Here is a 26,478-nt window from a genome sequence, read left to right as displayed (position 1 = left end):
CATTTGCTTGGGGCTATTTATTTTTCTGTAAGGAAGCCAGTTATTTTTATTTAAAAAAAATTGTAACAGTAAGAACATTTGGGGAGAAAATTTGTCTTCAGAGTGATTTTGTCCAGTCCTTGATAAGTTTAAGTTCTCACTGTCCCATGGAAGTATGTGGTGACCCAGAATTGTTCAAGCAAATTGAGCCGAGTCTGTGGTATTTGGGAATAGAGGCACAGAAGCAATTCCATGTATGGGTCTAGCCAAAAGCTATATTGACACACAAGGTGTAGCTGTGTGAAAAAATGTTATTTTATATGGTAAATTGTTACTGTTTTCCCCCACTGACATTTTGAAACCAACTCTTCTGAGGAAAGAAATATAGTTGCAGATAAACAACAATATGCAATTAAATAAATATTCACACTAGGCAAAGTTGTTTCAACCAAGGAAGAAGGAAATATTTTTTCTAGAATAAGTAAAACATGATCAATATTTTCTGTTGAAACAGGAAAGAATTTTTAGACTATCTTAAATCCCTTTTTAAAATGATACTTGGGGGTGCTTGGGTGGCTCAGGGGGTTAAGCCTCTGTCTTCCGCTCAGGTCATGATCTCAGGGTCCTGGAATCAAGCCCTGCATCAGGCTCTCTGCTCAGTGGGGAGCCTGCTTCCCTTCCTCTCTCTGCCTGCCTCTCTGCCTACTTGTGATCTCTGTCTGTCAAATAAATAAATAAATAAATAAAATCTTTTTAAAAAATTAAAAAATTAAAAAATAAAATGATACTTGTATCCCATGTCCCATTTCCATTAATATTTTTTTTATCAATAGTCAATCACAGAATATTCAAAGACTACACACACACACTAAGAATTTTGCTTTTGTAGCTTTATTCTAGATCTCTCCCTTAGGACTTTTTTTTTTTTTTTTTTTTTTTCCTCTCCAGCAAGCCCGCACAGCTTTCATAGGGAGATGTAGAAGAAGTGAAATTCAGACTTCAGGTTTGCCAGGTGTTGATAGCTCCAGGGAAGCTTCACTGTGACAGGAAGTTAAAATAATTACATAAGATGAAATTTATAGATTATCAGGGGATTTCTCTTACTCCTGTTTTGCTCATTCTTTCTTAACAAAGAAATTGATACAAATTTTTATATGGCCTTGGAAACTCAATTAGTTGTTCTGAAATCAGAAATAAACTTTCATTAGAAGTGTATTCTATTTATGAAGTCAGTTTTCATACCCAAACTTAAAGAGCCATATGACCACAACTATTCTCTATTACTTCATCTCTCACTTCATGATAAATTTATCTGGTCATATTAGTTTCTGAGATTTTTTTTTTTTTTTTTAATTCTTAACTGGTCTTGGAAACTTGTAGGTAGGAATCTGTTCTAGTTTCCTGGAATCTGACATGTAGATTAGTTGTAATTTCATTGGGGAAACATGTTATTTATTTATTTTTTATTTACTGGAATTTTCTAGGAGTATAGCATGTTATGATTTAGTCATTTGATTTAGTCATTCCCTCCTGAAATGCTGGCTCTTTGGATGAAAAATAAAAATAAGGGGCACCTCGGTGGCTCAGTGCGTTAAAGCCTCTGTCTTTGGCTCAGGTCATGATCTCAGGGTCCTGGGATCGAGCCCCACATGGGGCTCTCTGCTCAGCAGGGAGCCTGCCTCCCCCCTCTCTCTGCCTGCCACTCTGCCTACTTGTGATCTCTCTGTCAAATAAATAAATTAAATCTTTAAAAAAAGAAAAAGAAAAAGAAAAAGAAGCATGATTTGAAATTGTGTCAGTGAAAGATTCTAAGACATGACTCTGAAATACAGGACCTTAAATTCCAACTCTACTCAAAGAAGCAGTTATGCCCTAATTTACTCCTAAGTAGTAAGCTGGGTAGGAGAGGTATGTTACAGATTCTAGGCATGACATTTTCCCCACACTTAGTGTGCGTCTATGAAAGATGGCTGTCTGGCTTCCATGCTCTGGTCTGTTCATTTGTTTATTGTTTTCCACCTGTTCTTCTGTTTGCTTCCCTTAGAAGCAGCTCATTGAAAAAAAAATTCGGTAATTTATATCATGACTTATATTTATGAAACACTACAAAGACTTCTTTTCCCCTTACCCTCCAAAATTGTCTTTGTTTGGATACTTACATTAACGGATGGGCTTAACCAATAGACCATATGTTGACTGATGGATATTAGACCCAGCCAGAACTTCCATTGCCTGTTTTATGTTTTATAAGCACCCCCTAAAATGTCCTTTGTAATTTGGGAGATCAGAGCTCTGCAGTTATGTAAGTTAAATGCAGTAGGCTTTGCTCCCCATTAAAGCTGACAATAACAAATAATGTGTTATTTTTAGGTGTCCTGCAGATACCTGGCAGCTCACTGAAGCATACCTCTTCCCATTTCTGGGACAGAATCACTGAATCAATTTTTCTGAGCCATGAACTCCATAGTAATGTTTTTAAAGCTGTGGTACTAGGCACTAACAAAGGGTAAATAAAAGAAATGATTCTTTTGAAGGCAAGAGAAAGGGCTTTGATGTTGTCACCATGCCACCCAAAATGCTCATTGATGATTATGTTTATTTTTGAGCCCCCAGCAGTTTATTGTCCACTATTTTTGAACAATTGAAGTTGTCCCTCCCTGAGTGTCCCCCAGAGACAGCCTGGGCCCTACTACCTTTTCTGTCTGTTTTTGTATCAAGCAGTGTTGTTTGCAGGGAGCTGGAAGATGAGTTCCCATGAAAGCAATTTGATGTGATAATGAAGCAAGTTACCTGAAGACCAGCAAATACTGTTAACACATACAATGTGCTTTCATATCTATTAAAACAAAAATAACAGAAATGAAAGAGTAAAATAAATCACTTAGGATGAATTCTTTCCATTTTCCCATGATATATATAAATCCTTTCAAGTATGCATATATGCTTTGTGAGATGGGAATCATACCATAGTTAGGCTACTTCTGAAATACTTTTTTCCATGTAATGTATTACTATGCTGTTATAGAATTTGTGATGATCATTTCTGGTGGCTGCATAATTAGTAAATAAGCCATCTACCCTTGACATGTGTGTGAAAAGTCATACAGTAGTATTGGCATCAGGGCCTGATAGCCCTCCCACTGCAGGGTTTTACAGCTTCACTTCTATTTTTCTCTAGTGAAGAGGGGTGGGGAGTTGACTTAGTGGCCATTGCTCTTGAGGAGCCCATCTCCAAATTCAGATGGACGTCATTCACTAAACACGCTCCTACAGTCATGAGTGGACTCTGCCCTCCTCCTTGTACCTTTCTCTAAAACTTTTAATTCCCTTTCATGTATAAACCCTGCCAGATAGTAAGATCTTCAACATCATCAATAAAAATGTTAATTTGTAGGGGCACCTGGGTGGTTCAGTTGGTTCAGCATCCAACTCGTGATTTTTGGCTCAGGCTGTGATCTCAGGGTCATAGGATCATGCCCTGGGTCAGGCCTCTCACTGAGTGTGGTGCTTGCTTGGGATCCTCTCTGTCCCTCTCTCTCCCTCTCTCTCTGCCCCTCCCCGACGCTGTCCCTAAAAAACAAACAAAAGTTAATTCTTAGACCCCTAGATGGGATTGGTTGACTGTGGTATACAAGCAAGATCAAGATGTAGAAATGGGCATTTGCCAAAGAGGAGGAGAGGTGCTAGAAGAAGAAACAGATCGGCTGTGTCCGTTCCTCCTGAATGGGAGGGAGAGTTTTGCTGAACAGGTTAACATACCAGAGCTTAGAGCCTGGGACTCTGAAGTGGTGGCCAACAGGTTGCAGACCTTGAACACTCTGGCCTTGGTACTCAAAATTGTCATCTGTTCACTGCAGTGGGCGAGGAGGGTGTGCGGAGGCGGGGGCGCACATGTTGATCCTGTCCCCACGAGGGTTGAGTTTTCAGCCTTGGAAAAAGGTCACTCTGCATTTTTAGTTATCTTTTCAGAGGCGGCAGAGTAACACTTGACTTAAGCCATACTTGTGATGGATTATAAAAGCTAATAGTGGGTTTTTTTTTTTTTTTTGGTTCATTTCTTAATGAACCATTAAAATCTGCCTAAAAATCAGTCTTAAATTTTCATTGTTTTTTTTTTTTATTAATAATCATGAAGGTTGTCCTTAATGACAGTGCTTTAAAAGAAAAGCCATCCAGCCAATTGACAAAAGGCAACATGGTTTTGGAAACATCCCCCTAGGGCTTCTAAGTAGAAGTTAGAGAAAAAGAAAAAATAAATAACAGAGGTGTGTGTGTGTGTGTGTGTGTGTGTGTGTGTGTGTGTGTGTGTATTTTAAACCTTACAGTATAATGTGTCTGTATCCATGAAGCCTGCTGGGTATCTCTGATGTACTTAGAAACTTACACAGATGAATAGAAACTATCCTTGTACTCCGAGGCTTAAAGCCTCATGGAGAATTGGACCTGTAGACAATTGTGCTCTAGTAAAATGCTCTAAAAGAGGCATGTATATGTATAAAGTTCATTCGAGATCCAGGAGGGAAACCTCTTATGTCTTCAAGAGAAGGTCAGACTGACTTAGCTGGGGAGGTGACCTCTCATCTCTCACTTGAAAGATGAGCAGAAGTTTTCCAGGCAGAGGAGATGGAAATTCTAGGAACTGGGAACAGGATGTGCAAAGGCAATGAGGCAGTGAGGTATGGAGCAGCTCCTGCGTCTGGGGAGCTGAAAGTAATTCACTTTTTCTGACAAGTACATACTTTTTTATTATTGAAGCATAAACCACAAAGGGACATGTGTCAAAGTATGAGGCAAAATCAGTAAGGCCATTTATAAAGTATTCCATTTAAAGAGGTTTTGTTTTTTCCTACGAAGAACCTCTCAAGCTTTAATGTGCAGAAGACCTCCATCCACCCCCCGCCGGGCACTTAGGTGGAATGCAGATTCCTGGGCTTCATGCCCAGAAATCCTCAGTCCGTGGGTGTGGAGAAGCCTCCGCAAATCTGTACGCCGGTAATTCAGTGATGGTGGGACAGAAACTGTTCTTGAAGGAATATTGCTAGAACAGTGCGGGAACCACTGAACTTTCAGGGGAGAGAGGGAGGGTCAAACGACTGTGTGCACACATTAGCGCTGGCGGTTTTGGAGGAACAGTTTGGAGTGGGGAGCAGGAGGACATTTTATGAATCCAAGCAAGAGATAATGGAGGCCTTGACCAGACGGCCCCATACAACGTGAAAATCTGTGCTCTTTTTCTTTTTTTTTTAACTTTATGGATAGTGAGAACTTCATTGATTTTTCTCTCAATTTCTTATGTTCCCAACTAGTGTATTTTTGTTACATTTAAGTCAGTTTTTTTCTACTCTCTTGAGTTTTCTATTTCTGCAGTGTACGTGTCATCTGGTCTGGCCTTGACTTTCTTTTGTCATTGGTGTATTAGCATTCTTTATAATTCTTCATGTGCTTCATGAGCTGAAAGCCACCTGTGGCGATCACTCGTCTATCACCCAACTGCCACTATATTGGATGACATGATTGACTGTTGCTATAGCTCTTAAACCTGGAATAAATTCTTTTTGAAAGTTTTTTTTTTTGTAACTATTAACTTTAATATAGTTATCTTCTGTGATGTGTCTTACAATACATTGTTTCAAAGAATGTTTCTTTGGTTGCCAGAAACTTGGTTTGTGCCTTTCAGTCCTCATAATCCAGCTAAGTAAAAACAGTAAAATCTTAAATTATCTAGCAACATGGGAAATAACAAGTTTGTGTTTGCTGGGGAGAGGGGAGAGGTAATCCCAAATTACAGATAATATAATATTTTGAAGTTAGGAGCATCTTTTTTTACTGCATACCAGTTGGCCAATATTAAAATGGAGCTTGCTTTATCAAAAGTAAATGATTTTGGGGGCGCCTGGGTGGCTCAGTCATTAAGTGTCTGTCTTCGGCTCAGGTCATGATCCCAGGGTCCTGGGATGAAGCCCTGCATTGAGCTCCCTGTTCAGTGAAGAACTGCTTCTCCCTCTGCCCATGTCCTCCCACCCCCAACTTGTACTCTCTCTGTCTCTTTCAAATAGATAAAATCTTTTTTAAAAAAGTAAATGTTCTGAGCAATGAAAGAAGAAAGTCTTCATGTACAGCACAATGAAATAATTCTGGAATTCAGAATTGGTCACATAAAATGCACAGCCTGACCAGTCTGCAAATAACAACATATATATTCAACCCAAAACACAGCCCTGTATGGATTTATAACCCAGTCAGTTTTGAAAATACCCATTTGCCCAGTTGCCATAGACAGGTAAGGATTTATGTGTAGAAGCAGTTATTTTTCATTTTTATATTCTGAAATTCCTGGGAGTAGGAAAGACTTCATTTTTAAAGCAATGTTAGTATTTCTAAGGTTTTTAGAGCTTTCACATTTGCATTTTATTTTGTTAAAAGATGCCAATCCAGTTTTATGAAAATGTCCATGTAAAGGCACATCGTTTGAAGTTTGTAAACTTCACAGTAATCTAAAATTCGCAGGAACATGAACTTTCAGGTCATGGTAAAGGGACTGTCAGTTACGTGGCTTCTGGGATTGGAGTTTTGTTTTTTTTTCCTAATTAAAAATAATAGGATTCACTGTAAAAAAGAATACACACACACACACACACACACACACACACGTATGTATGTATGTATGTATGTATAAAGGAATAAAATCAACCATAATTCCACACTTACAGATGGCCATGAAAAATACTTTGTTTAGTTCACTTTTGTATTCATATACTTTCATGTATATTATAAGCAAGTTATATCCTAACTGCTCCATTTTGTTTTTAAACACGTTTCAGGAGCATTTCCCATTATGTATACTTTACAAATGTGGTCTTGGTTTCCTATGGCTACTGCAACAAATTATGACAAGCTGTATGGTTTCAAACAATATGTATTTATTCTCCTAGAGTTCTAATGGCCAGAAGTCTGAAATCAGTCTTACTGGGCTAAAATCAAGGTGTCTGCAGGGCTGAGCTCCCTCCAGAAACAGTAAGATAGAGTATGTTTTCTTGACTTTCCCAGCTTCTTTCATGAGCTGAATTCTGCGCATTCCTTTCATTCCTTCGTCATCATCAAAGCCAACAACCTAGCATCTTGCTTGTGCCACTGTGCCTTCTTCTACAGTCGAATCTCCCTCTGTGTCCCTCTTATAAAGACACTACATTTAGGGCCCACCTTCATTATTTAGGAAAATCTCTCCGTCTCAAGACCCTTAATTTAATCACATCTTCAAAATTCCTCTTGACATATTAGGTAACATAGTCACAGGCTCCAGGGATTAGAATCTGGATATCACTGGAATCTATTATTCTATTCTTATTGGTTTCATAGTATTTTATTTTATGGCTCTTTTGGTTTTTATTAGCATTTGCCCTAATAGAGTTACATTTGTTAACATGTTGTACCATTAGTTTTTGTCACCCATACTGTGCTTTTATAAGGAATTCTGAGATTAATTTCCATATGCATAAATGTTTGTGTATACAGTTGGTTGTATTTGTGTAAGTTCCAAGATGTCAATTATGGTTAAAATGTCTATTTGTATGTGTGTATTATATGTATACATATGTAGCAGACATGTACATTTATGTGTGTGTGTGTCTGTGTATAGGTGATATGTGTGTCGGGTGTGTGTGTGTGTGTGTGCGTGCATGTGTGTATGTTTTCGTTCTCCAGATAGCTTTCCCAATAGTTAGTAGAGAGAACTTATGTTCTCATGCTCTCACCACCACTGATGGTCTTTTTTTTTCAACTTTGCCACTTAAACAGGTAAAAATATTTAATTGATGCTTTGACTGCATTTCTACAAGAATAGTTAGACTGAACACTTTTCATTCTAAACATTTATTTATTCTGTGAATTAGTGTTTCTTTAAAAATCTTTGTTGGGGGGGCGCCTGGGTGGGTCAGTGGGTTAAAGCCTCTGCCTTCGGCTTGGGTCATGTTCTCAAGGTCCTGGGAAGGAGCCCCACATGCATCCAGCTCTCTGCTCAGCAGGGAGCCTGCTTCCTCCTCTCTCTCTGCCTGCCTCTCTGCCTACTTGTGAACTCTGTCTGTCAAATAAATAAATAAAATCTTTTAAAAAAATAAATAAAAATCTTTGTTGGTAATGAAAATGACCTAACTTACTAGAGGCTTGCCTGAGAACTCCTTAGCTAAAATATTTTGTGTCTTCCCTAAAATAACAGTCTCTGATTTGTGGAATAATGTAAATCAACTTGCTTAATCGACTAAAATTCTTACTATTAGCAGAAGCACATTGTTTCTACCTCAGTCTATATATACTCCCTATGTGGTACTTTGATGGAAACCTTACCTCTTATTTTAGTGGCGCAATTTTCCATAACTTTAGATGTCTGACCTGGAAAAATATTCAAGAAAAGGAGAACTGATAAATTAACTTTAATCTTACATTACAGACAGGTCTTAGTGTCGACTACCAAAGGGCTAAATATAACTACCCTGACCCACTTAAACCAAATTGACACTTGTGATAATTGCACTGTAATTCATGCTCAGGAACCGCAGAAGAAATGATGAACCTTAGACCCAGGCTTCTGGATCAAGAAACTCCATGTCCTTGAAGTTAATTCCAGATTGAGAGACTAATGCAATGATTACGATCTGGGGGTCACTGTTACAAGCAAAAAACAGTATTTCATATAAACTAATTATATGTATGTATATGTGTACATACATAAAACTATTTATGCGCAGTCTCTATTTTCTGAGATTTTGAAATCTGAGACAATAGACCTGCCTAATAGGTACAGCAGTGGAGTCATGAAATTTAGGAGGACTAGATCAAAAAAAGCTTTTTAAAACATGTACAAACTGAGTCTCCAAAATATCAGGATTCTATACCTGACTTTGCTATCAAGTATCATTTTAACCCTGAGCAAATCTTTTCTCCTTTTCTCCCTTCTCTCAACATTCATACAAATGGTTGTATTGAGGATTGAAAGATGAAGGGGATAGAGCCCTTCCCTTAAGGGGCTCTTATTCTGATGGGGATTGATCTGCAAACAGATTTTGATTTTGATACAGTGGGAGAACATTTTCCCTACAGAAGCTCTCAGGAGCAGAGGCCAGTAGAGGGATACTCAACAGTAGGGATAGGGAACCTCAAAGGAAGGCTGCCTAGAACAAGTGGCAAGAAGTTCGGTCTTAAAGACAGGAGTTAGCCTTCCCATTTGTCAAATGAGGTGTGTGATCTCCAAGCCATGTTCTCTGCTCCCAAATTGGGTTGCTTAGCTCTGTTAGAGCTACGACTCTGTGTCACTTATTGGCAGATCTTGCAGACAGCTGGTTTAGAATGGAGTGACACAGTCATCTCTGGTTCCCTGTCATCTCCTGTAGGATGACCCTTGCAGCAGCCCCATAAGGGTGATAGACCTTTTCTGTCCACTTCCTGTCACAGGGGGTAGAGCTCTGTCAGCCTGACTGTGCAGCTTCTCCCAGGACCTTCGCTTGCTGGTAAGGCAGAGGGCAGAGAGCTAGGGTGACGTGCTTGCAAACAGTGATTGTGCAACCCAACCTGGTCCTGTATGCTGGACTGTCATCACGCATGTTCTGCTCCACTCTTCTGTCCTACCCATCAAGGAGTCACCAGTGTGAGGGTTAAGTACTCCATGGTCTATATTCATCTGTTCTCTCCTCTTGGGTTTTTCTTTTAAAGTTACTGGTTATTTGCTACATTTCTGAGCCAGTGATTCTCCTAGAGTCCAAGAAGTACCTGAGGACAATGTTATGTTCTCTTCCCATTCTAGTTAGTCTCCACCCTGCCCTTTGCTGTCTTGGGTCTTATCCTTCAGCCAGCCCTTGGGATCACGCAGTTTTCTGCTCAACCTGTTAAGAAACAGTGATCAGTTTAATTGTGTTTCTGTTGTTTTATCTCCTCACTCTATAAATGTGAATCTACCTTGTGATATTGTTTAATATTTTTTCATATTCCAAGGATGATGTAACCTCCTTATTATCCATCTCCTTTTATTGGGCATTCACATTTATCCCTACATGATAATTTTCATTTATCTCTTTTATCTTCTTTCATAGTTTAGTAATGTGAGCAAAAAAAAAAAAGTTTAATAACACTAGTAGAGTTTTCTTTCAACCTACTCCACTTTGATGCAACTTTCTTCACATCTCTAGCTCAGCCTTTAAGCTTTATTTCTTTTTTTATTTAAAGATTTTATTTATTAGACAGAGAGAGAGAGATCACAAATAGGCAGAGAGGCAGGCAGAGAGAGAGAGGGGAGGAAGCAGGCTCCCTGCGGAGCAGAGAGCCCAATGCGGGGCTCGATCCCAGGACCCTGGGATCATGACCTGAGCCAAAGGCAGAGGATTTAACCCACTGAGCCACCCAGTTGCCCCTAAGCTTTATTTCTTAATATGTGCCATGATTACAAGGATGGCTTATTGAGGTCAGGCAGTTTGCTGCTCACACTTCTGCCCTTCAATTAACAAGGCAGCATTTAGAAGGTGAACAAGGCAGACCTGTACATATGGACAGTATTAGGGAATTAGTCACTTCAAGGTGCTCTAAAAACGGGGTTGGATGAAAATCAGAGTTAGTTTATAGCACAATCCCCAGAGGAGGCCAAGATTAGGTAGAATATATTGGGAACTCGGTATCAACACCACTTTTCCTGGTGTCGTCTCATTGGAATTGGCCTTGTAGCCAGAGTGTCAGTGCAGGGAGCTGACGGATTCCCGGGCTGCACACCTGCGTTAGAAAGCTTAGTCTCCCACAGTGTTGAAGTTCAAGGAAGGCTCTGGGGATGATTATCTGCTGTTCTGTGGAGGGTGGGAGGAAACCTTATTGAGTGGGCATGGGGCAGAGGGTACCAAGTGGATGGGAGAATTCAAGTAAGTGAAAAGAACATGGGACTTCTTTGTATATAGGAGGGAGGTGAACAATGAAGAATTCGACCCATTTTTAACTACTCATTTCATTCTAAGCCAGCATTTCAGAATCGTGAGAAGCTTATTTTTCTTTGTCGTTTATCTTTCTTATAAAAACAATGGCTCATAATATCATCTGATTAAATGAGTGAGCATTCTGGATCACAAAGCTTGTCCATTACTGTGTAGGCTCAGTTATTGTGCAATAAGTAGAAAATCTTGAATATCTGTATATTGACTTAGACCAGTTATAGTCTTAAGAATTTCCATTAATTTCAATTTCCTCTTAGTTTAGTAGCCAGTTTCACTGTACTTGCAACCAAACTATAGTTGTAGCCCGTATAATTATTTCTCTGTAGGAAAATATCAGTAGTTCTGACAATTTTAATTCTTGTGTTTGCTAACTGCATTAGCTTCTGAATCATAGGTTCCCAAATCAAGTCAAACAGGTTAGAAGACAAGTAACACTTGAGTGTCACACCTACTCTTATCTTAAATGAATGTGGGAATGTATCAGCCACTTTCACTGTGTTAAGTAGTTCATTTCTGGCTCCTCATTACTTTACCTATTTTTATTTTTTCATTTTGGATACAACCACAATTTTCCCAAGCCACCTAAGTGCAAAACACATGTTTAAGTATACGTAGTTTAAAAAAATGTGTTTTTACCCATCCCTTTGAAAATCTGCAGGATGGATTACCCAGAATGTACAGAGTGGAGGCTGTAATGACATCTGCTCACAGACCAGGATATTTATCATTCAATCAAAAGAAGAAAAAATGTTTTATGTACTCACTTACCCATTTTAGTTATCATTGTTAATGGGTATTGCCCAAATAAAAGGGCTTTTCTAGAAGAAATAGAATATAGGATTTGGGAGCTACAGAGTCATTAGTTCTTGGAACCATCCAGAACTTGAATTCTGTGCACTGCATCTCCTTCAAGTTACCTCTACTCAGACACTTTTATAGGACATCCTCTCTTGGCCTATCAGCCCTTTTCATCTTTGGATCCGAAGACTCTTCCACATAATAGTTATTTCAGTATTCAAAGACCACTGTCAAGCTTCCCAAATTTTCTCTTTCTGCACTTCGAACACAGTTTCTTCACCATGTGATGTAGATAGCACACTTTCATGTCTCCTTTCACCATCCTGATGGTTCTTCTCTGGGCAGTCTCTACTATGTAATTTTCCTTCTTAAACTCGAGTACCTATTAACTCAGCACACAAAATTCCCTGGGCTTACCTTTGGGGATGCAGGTAGTGGGTGGGATCCAAAGAGGGTTTCTCTTAGTTTTGGTTGTGACGTGAGGAATTATAGGACTTCTGTTTTCAGTTACAGAGTGTAGATAAAAATTAGTCAATGGGAGAAATTCTTTAGAACTTAAAAGTATGTCCACAGGATTCATAAGAAGTTAAGATTCTTCGACAAGTCAGTTGACCTGCTAATACCGATAATTTTAGGGCATTTTGAGGGAAGCCCAAGCATCTGAATCATCTCCATTCAAAAAGTATTTACTAACTGCTTATATAAATCCGGACCTGTCAGATCTTGGAAACAGAGAAATCAGTAAAACATGACCACAGCCTTGAGGAACTCACAGACTAGTAGGGAAGACAGCAGTAAACAGTTTGTTTACACCTCAGTGGAGGCACTATCTGGCCACCATGAAAGTAGAGGACATGGTGTGCGGTGTCCTCTGCTCTATTCCTACACCCCTCAGCATTGCATTCTTTTAACTTCTGTGTACTGCTGACATTATGTGCAGTGTGTTCTCAACACTGCTTATAGGAGCTTATATATGTTATCTCACTTATGTATGTTGATCTCTTAAAAGTTGGTCCTATCATGTGCCCCCCCCCCCAAAATGGGGGAAATGGACAGAGATTAAGTGACTTATCTTAATTCATAATTAACTATTGGATCCAGAATTCAGACCCAAGTTTTTTGCTCTTCACCAATGCTCTGTGCTCCCTTTCTCTGAGGGAGGCTTTATTTAAGGCAGTAGTAGTTCTCAGCCAGGGGGTGATTTTGCCCCCTAAGAAATACTTGGCAATGTCTGTAGACATTTTTGATTGTCGCAACTGGCATCTAGTGGGTAGAGGTAGGCGTGCTACTAAAGGTCCTCTGATGTACAAGACAGCCCCCAGAACAAAGAATTATGCACCCTCACATGTCCAAGGAATGAGGTTGACAAACAGTGCTGGAACATGGGTAGTACTGTCTTTCTGTCAGCCTTTAAAAAATACCCTTTTAAGAACTTAAAAACTTTAAAAAAAGATGGGGGGAGAAGAAATGGCTTAGTATGGAACAAAACATACAAAAGAAAGTTCCTAAGTATCTGGTGAAGTATATTTTGTCACTTGTTAAATTGAGGAAAAATTGCTGCTTTTGTCTATCTTAGTAGATACCAAGGATCCAAGGAGGCTCAGTGAGAATTTCAGGAGGTAATGTGTAATATGGACTTGTAAAATAATGATTATCAGAAATTCCTAGAGCCCTTGGGGTGAAAATATTTCAGGAGTCATAAGAATTAGATAGAGAGGATCCCAAAGTACACTTCTGTTTGTAGAAGTGTACTTTGTCAGCTGACCTCCCCCACCACTCTCATATTTCTGTAAGCAAGTTTGTTTCCAGTATTTAGTAGGTGAACTAAACCTGACAAAGGTGACCCTTTGTCAGCTGACCTCCCCCACCACTCTCATATTTCTGTAAGCAAGTTTGTTTCCAGTATTTAGTAGGTGAACTAAACCATTTTTTATGAGATTTTTTTTTTATTAAAATCTTGTGAAATTTAGTAGCTCTCACCCTGTTATGCCAGATTTAAGGCAGCTAATTTAAATTCTAATTTTTTTTTCCTTCATAGACTTTCACACAAGCATTTGTCAGTTTGGGAAGTTATTTGAATTCCATGCCTTTCTTCAAGATGAACGACAGAAACATGGATTCAACCTTGCCTTTCACTCCCTCAAGTCTGAACACACGTGGAAGGGAAATAATCGAGCATTTGTTAAATAAATGCCAAGTAGTGTCTTCGTAGGTAGTAGCTCACCATTCCCTGGCGGTGTCTGCAGTCCACGAAGCCAAACAGGTGTGCCTGTCGTAATTCATCAAATGAATGTAAACTCATAAATATAGTTGACTGAGGTTTTGGGTGAGTGTGGCATCCCATCGGCGTGCTTTTCCTGCAAACGGCGTCCGGGTAAAGAGTAATTACTCACTTCCTAGGAGTGTTTACATGGTGATCCATTCTGCCGTGAATCACAGACCAGCCTTCAGGTGTGCGCCAGGCTCGCCTCACCGGGTGCTGGCCGAGGCTGGATTTGTTTATTTATTTGCGGGGAATGATCCATCTGGGGCCGCGAGCTGGGGGCGTGGGGCGTGGGGCGTGGCGCGCGGGGGCAGAGGATGCTGGGGTTCGGGCTGCTCCGGGGCTCGCACACGGGAGCCCCCCAACCCCCGCCGGCCCCCTTTCCCATGAGGCCCCGCTCCTGGGGGAGTGTCTGCGGGTGGGGAGCCTCCTCCCCTCCGCAACCAGCGCCCGGCCGCCGGGCCGCACAAAGGTGTCCTGTTCTAGTCCGCCTATAGGCCAGTTTTCTAAAAGTGCTTGTAAGTTTCCTTTTTTTTTTTTTTCCTTTTGCAAAGGGGGAGAAGAGGCGCTTTTTGTATTTCAGTTCTTTTCCTTGTATGTAGATACCAAAAGGAAACTCGGCACTGGGCATGTTCGGATGTTGAATGGTTTGCTGATAAGCAACAGCCTCCCGGAACCAGAGACTTAAAATAGTCATCCCGCCCCCCTCCCCACGCCACCCCCCCCCCGCAGGAGCTGCAAATGGTATCTGCCAAACAGATGACAAAGTACCTTGGACTGAATCACACACAGACAGCATTTTGTGCAGAACGCACGGCCCAACTCTTGTAATTACTGTTTATAGCTGCCCAGGGCTGGCCAGGAGAGGGCAAACCCAGGAGGAAATAAGTTTCCTGAACCTGGGAGAAATGGCTGTGCGTTAATTAAAGGCTAGGACGGGTACTTTTCAGACGGGCTCCAAGTTCTTGAGATCACAGTTCACAGCACGTTTCCTCTGGAGGGAGCGAGTAGATAATTGGGATATTTTTCTTCTTTTTTTCGTCTTTTATTTTATTTTATTTTTCCGTTTTACCGCCCCCTCCCTGGTTTGGCCTTATGGCCTTGAACCCGCAGTGAATTGAAGAGAGAAAGAAATGGATATGTCTGACCCCAATTTTTGGACTGTGCTCTCAAACTTTACTTTGCCTCATTTGAGGAGTGGGAACAGGCTTCGGCGAACACAAAGGTAAAAAACAACAACGCGGCGATACTTTGCCTGGAGAGGGAACGTGTTGGCTTTGGCGGCAGCCACGCTGCCCAAGCCCCTTAGCAGCTGGGGTTTTGTTTCCTGGGCGACAGTTTGAAAAGTTTCTACCCTGCCAGGGGGGCCCTGTTTCAGGTGTTCTGTCTGTCATCCTCGCGGATTTCCTGCGGAATCCTACTTGCCGGTGGTTCTCCAGTTGTTCTTTTGAAATGTGGGTGAGAAGGGCGTGAGTACTGAGTGGAGGGGGGAGTAAAAGGGAGGAGGAGAGATACTTTGTCTGTCTCTGATCTGATCAGATCCATCCCTTTCCCTCACTCAGGCACTGGAGGCTTCTGCTTCCCTTTGTAGAGCCTTTCAGAAGTTCCTTCCTATTAAATATTTGACCTTTATAAGATGCAGATGTGCAATGCAAAGATAGCTCCAGTTAGCCTGTTTCGTATTGTCTGCTTAAAAGAGACAGGTCTGCATAACTTTGCCTTTTTTTTTTTTTTTTTTAACTGGTTTGCTGACATTTATTCCTGATACAGGCTGGCCTTTTCATTTTGTTAACGTATTTGACAGAATAAGTGGAGGACAAGAGAATTTTAAAATCTGGTTGAAGCTGGTGGCAGAAGTGAAAGGCAGTTCAGAGTTAGCTGCTGACACTCAGATTGAGAGAATAGGATTTTGAAGGGGAGTGTTTCTCTTCTCTCCCCATTGTGTCCAGCACAGAAAGGTTGCATTATGGTGGTTTTAGAGGGGCCTGCCTTCTGAGTTGCCTAACTCTAGGTTCTTCATTTTTCTTTGCAACTTGACTCTCATGTCCCCGTGAGCACGTTTAAGAGCAGTGGTGCGCTCACATAAACAGGATACTGCCTATCAGATCGGGAGCTTCATAATCTCTGTGCTCCAGTGTTGAAAGAACACCAGAAAATGGTGTATTCTCTTTGTTATGCCTATAACTTTGTGGAACAGGAATGCAGATACCTCATACTTCGGAAAACTCAGTAAATTTTCCTTCCGAAACTTCCCTTGGTGTTTCATAGATTTGAGCAGCATCCCGGAATATTCTGATGTGCCCTATTTGTAGGCGCACATGCAAATATACACCTATAACACACACACACACACCTTTGTCTGATCCTGAGTATACTTTAAAGTCACACTTACCTTTAATACAACTTGAACAACGTTGGTCCCACGAAACCATGTTAGAGTTTCGATTTAAGCAAGGTTAACCAGGCTTTTCGTGTTCTGCTCTGTATGTTTAGAGACCTGATGTTTTGGTGTTGGTCATTTTTATTCAAGATGTGTCATCCATGCCCGACCAGCAAAATAAATGCAACTAATTAGCTGAAGAGATAATGCTATCTATGAATAAGAGCACAACTTTCGTGGCAGTACATTCTATAACGTCTTGCCTTTCAAGTTTGTCAGGGGCCCCTAAATATTTGAGTCGTGTAGTCCTTGCTATGATGAGGTCTCTACTCCCAGTTGAGGCCACTTTGCAAAGAGATCGGCCTGCTCTGGCGTTACACCTGTGTTTCTCCAAAGAAAGGCTTGGAGCCTTTCTTTGCCCTGTCTACCTGTTGATAATATTACTGAGAGAATTCTCAGGCTAGTCTGACCCTGACTTTCCAACCCAGGGCATTCCAATCCAGAACACTGCAATTCAGAACACTGACACTGGCAGAGAGCCCGAGTCCTAAGTTCCTTCTTAAGAACTGAAGTAACTTAGGCTCTTCCCAGCAAAGTGGAAGAGTGTGGGAGGCCTTTCCCCATTCCCCAAGCCATGGACCCGGTTTTTTTTCCAGTTCAGTGAAACAGAAAAGGGGGCGGGTTTTCTTCCCTCCCTTCTATTAGTGGAGGTTGCCCCAGCCTTTGTTACTGGGGATTTCCGGGATTCTTAGAGTTTGGAGATAGATTTCCTGAAGATCATCTCTATGCACATCTACTTATTATTGGTCTCATAGAACCAGCACTGCTTTATATTTATTATGGAGATCTGGAAACTTGAAGGACAACTGTCTTCCTGTCCAGGGCGGTGTATATAGCTGTTGCATTCTCTTATTATACAGGGATCAATCCCGGCTCTGTGTCCTTCCCTGAGGGCGTGTAGCATATGCTTACAGTGAGACTCTTCCCATTCTGTGACCTGCCTTCACTGCTCTAAATGCTGTCTCCCCCACCAACTGCCACTTTTAACCCCATTCTGCACCTGGCTGATCAAGTTCCCTAAGGCTGCCTTTCAAAAGGACCTTGCCACCCTCAAGTTGTCCTTTTGCCAGTCTCATTGTGACTGTACCCAGTGTCCAGGTGAGGACATCTATCCCGCACCCTCAGGTGCGTGAGCCCTAGCCCTGGGAATATCTCTCCTGCCCAAGCCCAGCTTCTTCTCTGCATACTTGCTGACTTTGTCCATCAGATCATTCATTTTCCTTTTTTTTTTCCTAGCCACTTGTCCTGATTCACATTGTAATTTAGAGGACTTCATCTTAATCTTTTCTTTAATATCAGCTTCTTGCATCCTTCAAAGAGTAAATCCCGCCTTGAGCATGTGAATGAACATCTCAGAGCTTTTTGGGGTAGGATATGTGTACCATTTACACAAAAAGGAGAGATGGAAGGGTTTCACATTCTTCCCTTAAGTCTATATTATGGTAGACATTTTCATCATGGAAGCCCTTTTGGTTGGTTCCATTGCATTTGCCTTGCCGGTTCAGCATGGTACTGGTTTGTTGCCTTGCTCTGTTACAGGAAAACTTTGAAAGTTTCTTTTCCAACTGGGCCTTCGTGGGCCTATACCTTTTAACTCTCTGGGTTCTTAGAGAGACAATCTGATTATAGAGACCTAATCTCAGGCCTAGACTTTTACACAGTATTGAACTGATGACAATCCTTGTTCTGTATCCCAAACACAATTTACTGTTCCTTTCATTGTTTTTTGTCTTGACTGTGGCAGACAACAGGTTGGCTGGAGGCACACTGACTTGGTCCAATGTTTTGCTGGAAAACTTACACATTCCATTGGAAACAATTTATTTATTTATTTTTTTAATCATATATTATTTATTTATTTATTTATTTATTTGATAGACGGAGATCACAAGTAGGCAGAGAGGCAGGCAGAGAGAGAGATTGATGTGGGGCTCAATCCTAGGACCCTGGGATCATGACCTGAGCCGAAGGTAGAGGCTTTAACCCTCTGAGCCACCCAGGTGCTCCATATATTCTTTATTTAAAGGGAAATTTTCTTCTTTTAATTTTAGGAAAACATCTATAAATACTCTATAAAGTCTTAAACCTTTCAAAATATCCTTTCTCTTGCCTTGCTGTCATTTAAATTTCATGAATGAGTTTAAGTGACACAGTCTTAAAGCTTATACTTTTAGGGAATATTTGCATGGAAGAAAACCTCATGTGTTCTGTCAAGTAATTATTAACAAATCAAATCCAGCAATGAATGAAAACAGACATCATGATCAGTTTATCCCAGGTATGCAAAGATGGTTCAGCACTAGAAAATCAATCAATATAATCTGTCACAAAAATAAGCTAAGTAAGGATTATCACATGATCAGATTACTATATGGGGCAAAAGTACTCCACAGGATCCAGTACTCACTCATGACAAAAACTCTCAGAACACCAAGCACAGAGGGGAATTTCATCAACTTAATGAAAGATATCTACAGAAAACCTTCAGCTAACAGAATCCTTAATACAGTCGTCCCCCACCAATCTCTGATTTCACTTTCTGCAGTCCCCATTATCTGTGGTCAGCCACAGTCCAGAAGCCGATGATAGTGGCCTGAGACCACGTCACAGTGCCTACGTCATTCACCGTGCTGCATCTCATCACACACACATTTTATCTCATACCATCACAAGAGGCAGAGAGAGGCCATATTCACCTAACTGCTTTATAGTATGTTGTTATAATCTATTTTATTATTAGTTAATGTTAATCTCTTACTGTGCCCAATTTATGAATTACATTTTATCATCCATATCTATGTATAGGAAAAAACATAGTGTATATATAGGGCTCAGTACTGTCTCCAGGTTTAGGCATCTACTGGGGGTTTGAAGCATGTCCTCTGTGAATAAGGTGAACTACCAAAGTGAGAAACTTGGAGTTTTCCTTGCTTAGATCAGGTAGAAGGCAGAGATGTCCCATCTCATCACTCCTCTTGAACAGGAAACAGATTTTTGTTTTTTGTTGTTGTTGTTGTTGTTTTTTGTTTTTTATACCTGGCTTTGTCTCTTCTGCCCCTCTATTATTTCTGCAAGGTCGACTGAGTAGAGCCATTCACCTGCTGCTTTGGGAGACAGAAATCCTGGGCTGCTGTATGTTACCCCTGAGCTTTATAACATTTTTCTCCCTTTGGATTAAAAACTTTGTTGGGGGGGAGGGAAGACGATCAAACTTCTCTCCTTTTTTTAAGCTTCTTTATTACTTACATCACATATGTAAGGAAAGGACTACTGTTGGTCTATAAATATCGCTGCTCAGTTTTGAGGGTGCAACTTTAGTGTTGCTAAAACACAGTTTAGAGATTCTAGAAGATGTTTGGTTTTTAACCTTATTGGTCAGAAATCTGTCATACTTTCATTGAGTGTACGTGACAGTATCCAAATTTCAGTGACAACTAAATCAAGCATCATTATCCACGCCGGTGAGCAGCTTGTGACTCGGTTCACCAGTTGGAGCAAGTTTCCTAATGTGTTTTGCCGGGAACCCATGGGATAAAAGTCGGTTTTGGGGTTTTGTGTGTGTGTGTGTGTGTGTGTGTGTGTGTGTGTGTGTTTCTGAATTCCTGTTACTCAGCGGTTGCCCTGAATAACAGGGACACTCAGGGACCTTAAACTCACTGCTGCAGTGGTCAGAATGTATCAAATCTTTAGGTATGCTGCATCCTCTTTTCAAAAACATCTGTAGTGTTGCGTGAGTTTTTGTTTTGCTCACGAATGTGTGTCTTTTAAAAAGAATGGAGAATACACTTGTCTCTTGTCCTGACACGTCGGGTACTGAGGCATTTGTACTCACCCCTCCTATGGAAAGTCCAATTAAATCACATTTATTGAGCATCTGTTGTGAGCCTGAGCACTGTGGCCCAGAGGTGAGTCATAGGATTGCCCTCAGTGAAGACATGGGAATGAATCACTGCAAACCAGGGCAATAGAGACGTATTTGTAAGGTACCTGTAAGCTTTAGGAGTGGTCACTGGGTAGGCCAGACTTTGATCTCAAGGAGCCAAAAGACCACGTAGAAAAGGCAAGACCTCAGGGAGGTTTGAAAGGATAGTTTGGTATTTATCAGGCAGAAGGACAGGGCCTCCCAAAGGGCAAAAGAAATGGTGTGTACAAAGGCATAGTGACCCTAACAGCAGAGTTCAAGGGATTACACATAGCTCAGTGTTGCTGGAGCATAAAAAACTTGAAGCATAACCCAGTATTGCTGATGCAGGAAGTTTGAAGAGGCAGTATAATATACCACGATGGTGAAGAGGATTGACCTAAAGCCAGTTGCCCTGGGTTTGAGTGAGATCGGGGAAGTTGGTTGGACTTCAGTTGCTCCATCTATAAAAAGGGACAAGTAAATTACTTACAGGATTGTTACAAAGAGTAAAATATGTTCATATGTGTAAAACACCTAACGCAACAACGAGCACATAAAAACTCTGTAAATCCTAAGTATTCGCGCTATTTCTATCATTACAACAAGGGGATGGGTAGTGGGCGATGAGGCCAAGGATGAGAGCTGAGGCCTTTGATATTTGTGGGTGCTTTCTTGGTGTTTACCCAAAGGGAGAAGGCACGTCTGGCTGCGCTGGGGGCTTTTAGGTCTGGGAGGGAAGGGGGATACCTGGAAACCAATTAATACATTATTGCAGGAGCCTGTCTAAAGGGTTTTGCAAGTCTGACCAAGGAATATGGTAAGACTGTGGCTTTGAGAGACCCTGGGGATATAAAGGTGATCAAAGTTGATGAGCCATTGGCTCTGAGACACAAGGAAACATTCCCCAGTGGCCGTGGGGATTTTGACCTGGGGGACCAGGGAGATGAATGAGCTCCCTGTACGTGCAAGAGCGGGGGAAGGGAAGACAGAACTTGTACTCATTCCTTTGATCCCCAGAAGCCCAGTTAATCTACGTTTGTTGAGCATCTGATGTAGACTGAATACCGTGGAGCCTTCATTCCTTCACTCAGCCAAGATTCATAGCACCAATATCCTGAGCTGGGCAAGGGCTCTAATGGTGAACAGGACAGAGTGTTTGGGCCTTGCAAATAAACAAGCATCTAAATAAGTCAGTTGCCCAGTGGTGGTCAGTGTTCCAAAGGCTATAAGCAGGTGTTGAGAAGAAAGTCACAGTATGGGGGGGCTACTTCAGATAATGTGGTCAGCGAGTATCATTGAACAGGAGACCTAAAAGATGGTAAAGAGCCATCAATAGGGAGTACTTGGGGTAGGCACCTGGGAAGGGCAAAGTCTCAGAGGCAGGAAGGAAAGAGCCCCCAGGCAGGCTGTTGGACGTGAGAGTTCAGGGCCCCAGAGAGGCTGGACCAGAAATAATAAGTTTGAGCGTCATCATTAGGACCATAGGAGAAGTAGGTTAGGTTCATCTGTGGGAGAACTAAGGAGGCCCCATTTAAGGAGTGGGCCGAGATGCAGGCAGGCACAGCCAGGAGGCCTGGAAGAGAGTCTGGTAAAAAGGAAGCCACGCAGTGTTCTCAGAGAGATCCCAAGAGGAGTCCGGGCAGCACTGACACTCCAGGATGACAGGGAAGGCAGGGTTGAGCTCAGCGTGAACAGTAGTGGGGGCCATGGGGTAGTAGGAGCAAGGGTGGGGGTGAGGCCGAGCAGCTGGGCACCAGCCCTGATGTGAGGAACGGCAGGCCATGGGTGGTAACCACTCTTTGTGGGGAGCTGACTCCAGCTCAATGACAGTGACTACGTCATTGTGTCCCAGCTCCTGCACATTCACAGCTGGGCTGTCAGCTCTCCTCCCTGAATCATATCCCCTTACTCACTGTTGCTCACTTTATTGTCTGCCTCATCGCCCAAACAGGCAATGACAGTTTCAGACTTTTCACCACCTGCCCGGAAGCTCAGGCTTTGTTCGTAGCCTCCAGAGTCTCTCTTTCTAAGAGCTCTGGAAGAGCTCTGGTTCAGAATCCTGGCGCTGAGGGCATCTGGATACTTGCCCCCTCCCCTGCCCACCAGCCCTTTCTCCCCTGAGTTTGAGCCCTGCCTCTCCCAGCCTGTTCCGCAGGAGGCTGGAAGCTAGCTCACTGGCTGGCCTCCTCTCAGACTCTCCATGCCTGACCTGCAGGCCAGGCCCCTCCCCGAGTCTCTGTACCCATTTCCTCCCACTCCGTGCTCTGCCCAGGCCTGTTTCCTACCTGCTTCCTTTCATCCCTCTCCTTTCTTCCAGCTCCAGACTGTGTTTTCTGCAGGCAGGACAGGTCTGCCTGTCACTGCAGGACTCACCCTTCAGTCCTCCTCTCATGGTTAGCTCTGGCGTTGGTACTTTTCCGTGAAACCCTCACTCCCGGGTCCCCCTCCCCCCAGCCTAGTAAAGGGGTACTCTGAGGGAAGAGGAGAAAGCTGAGACCCAGGCCAGGAGCTTCCAACAGGTGTCTCAGTGCTGTCTGGGCAGAGCCTGGCCACCCTAGACCAAAGCAGCACGTTCTTACAGACTCCTTGTGTATCCTGTAGCCCGTTAAAGCTTCCCAGGGACAGAGGACATGAATACACACACACATGGTGACAATGTTGTTTTTATTCCTTAGTGTGAAGCTTTCCATAAGAGATTATAAACCGTTTGGCTCCTAGAATAGGTAGGTCTCCCAAGGGTTAAGAGGGAGGGAGAAAGGAGAGAGAAGGAGGAAACGAAAAGGGAGTGTGTGTGTGAGAAACTGCTAAAGGGGGATTTTAGAAGAAGTTCTTTAAAAATAAACCGTTAGAATGTGGAGCCTGCTCCATGGCCAGGCGTGGGCTATCCATTACCAGAACTTGTCAACACCGGGAAGAGTGTGTGTGTGTGTGTGTGTGTCACTAAGTTCACAGTGACAGTGACAGGGTAGAACATTATATGTTTTATGGCTTTTCTTGCTTCTCTTTACACGTAGATCCAGTTATCAGAAGCCCAGGTTGTATCTTTAAAACAAGAGGATCATAAGCCTCAAGACAGAGACCATCTGCTTTCTGGGCTGAAAACTGACAGATGTTGGAGTTAAGGAATCACTCGAGTCCCTGTGTGGAAATGGGTCACAGAGGAGAAAACTGGGAGTAGGCCTCCTTCTAAATAATTTGGGAGACGCTTCCTTGTATTGGTTGAAATGGAAATAGTCTGGTTTCTCAAGGAGATTTCGACTGGAAGCCCTGAACTGCCCCCACCTTCATCCCCATACACACCCATCTCTTGTGTGAGAAAGCATGCGCGACCTCTTAATCTGAGCTGTATTTACTACATGTAACCTAGTCATTTGGGAGTGACGTCATGGTAACTGAGTAATCCCTTTGAAAGTTAAGTGGTAGAGTCAAGATATTAAAATGGTCCTGGGGCTACCTGGATGAAAGTGGGCTCAGGGTGTGTACAATTCCATTTATTAGAGGCACAGTCTCTATCAGTGGAAGTCTTGATTCTAAAGTAGCAAATTTGGTTTTTGTGATACGTGGGATCTCTAAATAGACATTTCCGTAGTCATTAACACTTGCCGTTCTAATTCTTTATTTTCTTTTCCTCTGTCTTGGTAATTAGGAAGTTCCCATGTGAGCTTGGTTGTAAATTCTGAAAATGTTGACCTTAAATCTTATTAATAGTATGAGAGGATCTGTAGGAGGGTTTAGCTACACTAATCGCCATTGGACATGCTTATTAGGGAAGGTATTGATACCAGTATCAGCCTGAAACATCATACTGCTATGTTGTTTCGTTTTGTTTTTTTTCAAGGCCTGAGCAGAGAACTTAGGCTTTGATCAGCATTTGAAGGTAAAACAAATTAGTAAGGAGAAGGGGCAGTCATTCATGCTTCTCTCTTAAGCTTCACGTTGCTTGGGTTGTTACAGAACCCTGGGACTTTGTACATTCCACTGACTTTGTGATCTTAGATTAATCCATGGCTCAGATTGGGTTATAGTCTGGGATCTCTTAGGAAACTGTAATTGCAGATAAACATACAGGCAAATATTCAGGTCTTGGCATGTGGTCACCCAACTGCCATTTGTGTTCCGAACTCCTCAAGTATGCTTTTGCTCTTCCAAGGTAAGAACCAGTTCCACTTCCCTGGAAACTTTCTAACATGACATGGCAGTTCAAATTCCAGATCTTTTTGGGAGATAATGTATTAGGTTGTGAGTGAATCACCTGGGTGGAGGAATGGGGAGCTGATGACACTTGCTGAGGGCTCCTAGGATCATAGAATCTGAAGAAAATTGATGGGTTCACCAGGCTCATTTTGCCTTATGAGTATTTGTTGAAGCTGTCTTTGTTTTGCTTTATTCTAATTTTAAACATTACAGTGCATGTTGATATCTCAGGACCCTGACTTTGACCTTACTGTGTTTCTCTCTTGAGTCACTTAGAATATCGTCTAGCCACTGCCAGGATTCTTAGCTATAAATTAGAAGAAAATAACTGAACCCATAGCTTGCATAAAAATCACCTGTGTCCCTTTAACATTCATACCTTTTAAAATACTATATGTGGGGATCTTTAAATTGGAAATCATAATTATTAAATGTTTTACAGATATATGGAGGGTTTAAGAGAAAAGAGTGTATTTGGCATGGGAAAATCTGCCTGCTGAATAAAGCAGTCTAGGAAATATGGTAAATGAAACCTTTGTTATTGTAAAACAATAGCCTTTAAGTGACTATTATGTAATGTTATTTCTTACATCTGATTTGGAATGGCTTGTTGATCTTGAAACTTGAGATAAAATTCCTGTAAAAGTACTACTTTCATTTAGCTAATCTCAAAGACTTCGGATACAAAATCAAAGCCTTTTCCAATTAGATTACCTCGGTTGGACATGGGGCCCTAGAGCTTTTGGGGCCCTAGAACTTTTGAAGCCATGTCAGATAGATTTTTTTTCCCCAGGTAAGGATTAATTTTATCCACTTGGTATTCTCCATTTGAGTACCCATCCAAATAAACACAAATTATGTGCTAATCAAAAAAATAGTTCATTGTAAAATTAGCCTGTGCTTGCTCAACCACTCCAAAGGGCACACAGGTGGCAAAACAGCTGTTAGGCACACTCACCTAACTTGGCAGTTTGAATGGTTGATGATGAATTTTCATTTTCCATAAATGATAAATTTTTAAGCAAAGAAAGTTTTAAATCTTAGATCTCAAATGGCCATAGTGGCTAATAGTGGAACAGGGAGAGTATGGGATTGTTCAGGGGTGTTTTAGGTCATAGTTCTTTTTATGGATTCTGCAAAATGAACTTCTGTGCTTAAAATTATAATTTTCCTGTGTGTTTTAGGATTTGGTATTTGGGGTTAGATGTCTGGACCCAGAGAGTTAGTAAGGGATAAAATTGTCATTATTTTTACTCTGTGACCTATAAAATTTGTATGTAGTGATCTTTTTCAGTAGTTGTTTTCTCCCTGATCAATTTCAGATGAGTTAGCTTTGCATATCTAAGATTTTTAAAGTGAGAAATTAATAGTGGTTTGTATAAGCCTTCTTAACATAAGAATCCAGGCTCAAGGGGCACCTGGGTGGCTCAGTGGGTTAAAGCCTCTGCCTTCTGCTTGGGTTGTGGTCCTGGGGTCCTGGGATGAGCCCCGCATTAGACTCTGCTTGGCAGGGAGCCTGCCTCCTGCCCCCTCTGCCTGCCTCTCTGCCTACTTGTGATCTCTCTCTGTCAAATAAATAAATAAAATCTTTAAAAAAAAAAAAATCCAGGCTCAAGAGTTCTGCTGTCTTCAGACCAGACTTAGAGCCTGGTCATTTTAATGTCATTTTATCAGCATCATCATTGCCGAGATGCCTTCTAGGTAGGTAGGTGAGTTTTCTTGAAATTATGATTGATGACCTATCATTTGTTGACTTCTTAAGAGAAGTTTTTTAAATAATAGAAGTTGTGGTTTGTCTACCTTATGAGAATTAACCTTCAAATTAGTCTACCTCCTCACACCAGACCAAGGGTGATTTGAGAGTCAAAAGGTACAGACAGTTGAGTTGTTTAGGTATTAATATGAAGCAACCTTTTGATGCCATTTCTAGGAAACACAT

The 26,478-nt window shown here is 41.6% G+C and overlaps 1 protein-coding gene and 1 long non-coding RNA gene across 2 annotated transcripts in view; one reads left to right on the top strand and one right to left on the bottom strand.

Moving 5' to 3' along the window:
* The window catches only part of MAST4 (microtubule associated serine/threonine kinase family member 4), a 557,439-nt gene that overhangs the window by 373,745 nt on the left and 157,216 nt on the right, over positions 1-26,478 (top strand).
* Positions 914-14,246, bottom strand: LOC116862210. The gene is made up of 5 exons (XR_004381609.1): positions 13,963-14,246; positions 9,739-9,851; positions 8,320-8,364; positions 2,673-2,769; positions 914-1,017 (listed from the first exon to the last, which is right to left on the bottom strand). It is a non-coding gene; the product is annotated as an uncharacterized LOC116862210 (long non-coding RNA).

This window comes from Lontra canadensis, unplaced genomic scaffold, assembly GCF_010015895.1.
Source record: "Lontra canadensis isolate GAN:19392208 unplaced genomic scaffold, GSC_riverotter_1.0 scaffold4, whole genome shotgun sequence".
NCBI lineage: Eukaryota > Metazoa > Chordata > Mammalia > Carnivora > Mustelidae > Lontra > Lontra canadensis.
This window is presented reverse-complemented; position numbering and strand designations above follow the sequence as displayed.